At 44.2% G+C, this 4,276-nt stretch overlaps 1 pseudogene; it reads left to right on the top strand.

Annotated features, from left to right (window-relative positions):
- Positions 1–510: 510 nt before the first annotated feature.
- Positions 511–1,056, top strand: LOC103230771 (interferon-induced transmembrane protein 3 pseudogene; annotated as a pseudogene).
- The last annotated feature ends 3,220 nt before the right edge of the window (positions 1,057–4,276 follow it).

Raw genomic sequence — 4,276 nt, 5'->3', positions numbered from 1 at the left:
TTCTTCCATTATTTTTGTTCTTTCTTTTTGAGACAGAGTCTCGCTGTGTCACCCAGGCTGGAGTGCAGTGGCATGATCTTGGCTCACTGCAACTTCCACCTCCCAGGTTCAAGTAGTTCTTTGCCTCAGCCTCCTGAGTAGCTGGGATTACAGGTGCCCACCACCACACTGGCTAATTTTTTTTTGTATGTGTGTGTGTGTGTGTGTGTGTGTGTATATATATATATTAGTAGAGACAGGGTTTCACCATGTTGGCCAGGGTGGTCTTGAACTCCTGAAGGAGAAGGAGAAGGAAAAGGGGAATGGGGAGGGGAAGGAGAAGGGGAAGGGAAGGAGGAGGAGAAGAAGAGGAAGTTAAGAAGAAGTAGAAGAACAAGGAGGAAGAGGAGGAGGAGAAGAAGAAGAAGTGGAAGAAGGAGGAGGAGGAGAAGAAAAATAATGAAGAAGAAGGAGGAAGAGGAGAAGAAAAATAATAATAATACAAATAATAATAATAATAATTGCTAAATCGAAACTACTAGGGAAAGGGAGGGCCCACTGAGAACCATCCCACTAACCCAACCACTACTGGCCTTCGCAGGACACCATGAACCACACAGTCCAAACCGTCTTCTCTCCTGTCAACAGCGGCCAGCCCCCCAGCTATGAGATGCTCAAGGAAGAGCACGAGGTAGCTGTGCTGGGGGCGCCCCACAACCCTGCTCCCCCGACGTCCACCTTGATCCACATCCACAGCGAGACCTCCGTGCCCGACCATGTTGTCTGGTCCCTGTTCAACACCCTCTTCATGAACCCCTGCTGCCTGGGCTTCATAGCGTTCGCCTACTCCGTGAAGTCTAGGGACAGGAAGATGGTTGGCGACCTGACTGGGGCCCAGGCCTATGCCTCCACCGCCAAGTGCCTGAACTTCTGGGCCCCGATTTTGGGCATCCTCATGACCATTCTGCTCATTGTCATCCCAGTATTGATCTACCAAGCCCATCGATAGATCAGGAGACATCATTCAGGCCAGGAGCTCTGCCTATAACCTGTATCCCACGTGCTCCACCTTCCATTCCTGGTCCTGCCCCCAGAGCTGAGTCCTGTATCAGCCCTTTATCCTCACACACTTTTCTACAATGGCATTCAATAAAGTATACATGTTTCTGGTGAAAAAATAGAAATAAAAAAATAATTGCTGTTCAGGCTGGATTCAAATCCAGCAATTTCTTTGATCTCCCTAAGCTTCCATTTCATCATCTATAAAATGGGAATAATTCATTCAATCATTCTACAAAAACTTACTGAATAATTCTTAATGATACGAATACATTCATGATGTTGCAAATTCAGAGTGGCTTAGTAAAGGGAGACCTGTAATTTCTAGATGCTGTTGCTCTTTACTAAGAAGATTGAAGGAAGAGAAAATTCACTGGAGGGAGCGAATCCAGAACTTCATCTGGGCCATGTCCAGGTTGAGATGTCTCTTAGATATCCAAGAAGAGGCAACAGCAAAGCAGCGGGATATACACAAGTGGAGTCCTAAGAATAGAATGGGTCTAGAGACAGAAATTTGGGGAAAAAAATGTATTTGCAGCCATGGGATAAAAAAACGTGAATTTAGATGTGTGGTGTTAACACGGGCCAATCAGAAAAAAAAACTTCAAAAAACACGGGCCAATCAGAAAAAAAAACTTCAAAAAGAAATTTGTGATCAGCTTTGTGAAATATTACCAACTTACAAGATGGCAGTGTGAGGAGCTCCGAACCCACTCTCCTGGGAAACAAGTATAACTCCTTAAGAAAAAAAAAAAAACTATTTGGAAAAACGAACACATTTAAAGCCTATGGAAATTGTCTTAAGGACATACAGCAAAAGAAGGCATTTTTATTTATTTATTTTTTAAACCTACTAAATCTTGGTAAAAACAGCAAGAGTCCATGACATTTGAGCTGTGTTCTACTCCCTGTGTCCCTGCATACAACTGCTAAACTCCTTGCAATCTTCCTCACTACATTCCCACCCCCAATCCCAACTCAGCTTGGCAGAAACTCCACTCCAGACAGGTTTGGACAAAAAGACAGGACTTTCTCTTCCCTCAGCTTGCAACCATGGGATATGGTATTTCACTGGGTGACATAGGACACCAGCATTTCTTATCTCTTCCAACTCCACATTTAAGAGGCTAAATTTCTGGTGAGTGTGACCAAGAGGTCAAAGTCTCCTTTCCTCCACCCAGGTTCTACTCACAGTGTGGAGGCTCTATCCCAGGAGGAATCCTGGGTTCCCAACTGTCCTCACATGAGCTCACATGGAGAGCAGAGATTGCACTCTGGGAGAGGCAAGCCAAGAAGATTAGAAGTTGCCATCCCACCCAACACTCAATGTATGGCTCAAATATTTTGGCTAGAGAGAAAGATGTTTCACAGGAACAGAGAGTTCCAAAGATGTCACCAAAGCAACTGATTTTATGTTAAAGTGTGGTGAAGTTCAAGCCTCAGAACAGTCTCAAAAACCATGCTGCTCAGTAAGAGCAACAAGCTAAACCATAGGCCATGGAGTTTATCAGAGAGAATTATGAAAAGAGACAGCTAACAAGAGCCCTCCTGGGTCAGAACAAGCCTTAAAGACAGTCCCCAAACTACCCCTGCCTGAAATTAATGGGAGTAGACTGTGGAGCAAGGTATGCCCCAGGGCATAAGCAAAAATAATAGAGCAATCAGCCAGCAATTACTGGGTGTGATGTGAAATGAAGCAGACAGCTTATTAGAGAAATGAGGGAAAGAGACAGTTAAAGAGAGCTGTGCTAAAACCATGTCATCCCAGGGGGTTGTGTGCAAGGCCAAGCCTGAACCTTCTAAGGTATGACACCAAAGGCTTCAAAGGCTTCACTTGGTAAAGGAACTATATTTCATTAAAATAGTCTAGCAAATCACCATACAAATGAGCAAACAGCAACAAAAACAAGACCTGGAGAGAGGGCGAAGGGTATTAGTATCCACAGCTGCTACATTATACAGTTGGCCCTTTAATAACATGAAGGTTAGGAGCACCAATACCCAACACTGTTGAAAATCCACACAAGACTTTTGACTCCTCAAAAACTTAACTACTAATAGCCTACTGTTGACTGAAAGCCTTGTTGATAGCATAAAAAGTTGATTAACACATATTGTGTGTGTTATATGTATCTTATACTATATTCTTACAATAAAGTAAGCTAGAGGAAAATGTTAAGAAAATCATAAGGCAGAGAAAATGTCTTTACTGTTCATTACGTGGAAGTAGATCATCATAAAGGTCTTCATCCTCATCGTCTTCATACTGAATAGGCTGAAAAGGAGGAGGAAGAAGAGGTGTTGGTCTTGCTGTGTCAGAGGTGGCAGAGGCAGAACAGGTGGAGGAGGTGGAAGGAGAGGAAGAAGAGGCAGGTGCACTAGGTATTACCTTTACTGAAAACTATCTGAGCATAAGTGGACCTGCGCAGTTCAAACTTGTGTTGTTCAAGGGTCAACTGTGTTACCGAGTGGAAGAAACAAATTCAGTTTTTTCTACTGTGCACTCACAACATGCTTCTGACACCAGATGGAGCTTGGGGGGCTTTTCTCACACATCAAGCAAGTAATCATTTCTGCTGCAGACACCAGATGTGTCTCCTCTATTTCAGCCCAATTCTGCCACTATCTACCTGGAAATAGCATCAGATCCTATAGGTCGAGGGCTCAGTCTCACAACACTGCTCCCTAATTTTGGTGCCAACAGCAAGCTCCAGGGTTTTTTCACCTGTGCTTCTGACCTAGGAGCTGTAAATCAGGGTTCCCAGGACCTCCTCCTTGGGTTCAATTAATTTACTGGAGCTGCTCACAGAGCTTAGAAAAACACTTTTTGTTTGCTGTAAAGGATATTACAAAAGAGAGATATGAAGACGTGTTTAAGGTGAGGTCAGGGGAGAGGCTTGTGGAGCTTCCATGCTCTCCCTGGGTGTGTCACCCTCCAGAAACCTCCACATGTTCAGCCTTCTGGAAGCTCCCAAACTCTGTCCTTTTGGGAGTGCATGGAGGTTTCATTACATAGACATAACTGATTAAATCATTGACCACTGGCAACCAACTTAACCTTCAGCACTAGTGATGGGTGGTGACGCTGAAAGCCTCGCTGAAAGTCTTTCCAGTGACCAGCCCCCATCTTGAAGCCATCTAGGGGCTGACAGCCACTAGCCAACTCATTAGCATACAAAAAAGCAGTTAACATTTTGGAGACTGCAAGGATTTTAAAAGTTGTATGCAGGGAGACGGG

Source organism: Chlorocebus sabaeus, chromosome 25 (genome assembly GCF_047675955.1).
Source record: "Chlorocebus sabaeus isolate Y175 chromosome 25, mChlSab1.0.hap1, whole genome shotgun sequence".
In the NCBI taxonomy this organism is placed as follows: Eukaryota; Metazoa; Chordata; class Mammalia; order Primates; family Cercopithecidae; genus Chlorocebus; species Chlorocebus sabaeus.
Note: the sequence above shows the minus strand (reverse complement) of the source record. Positions and strands in the feature narration are given on the sequence as shown.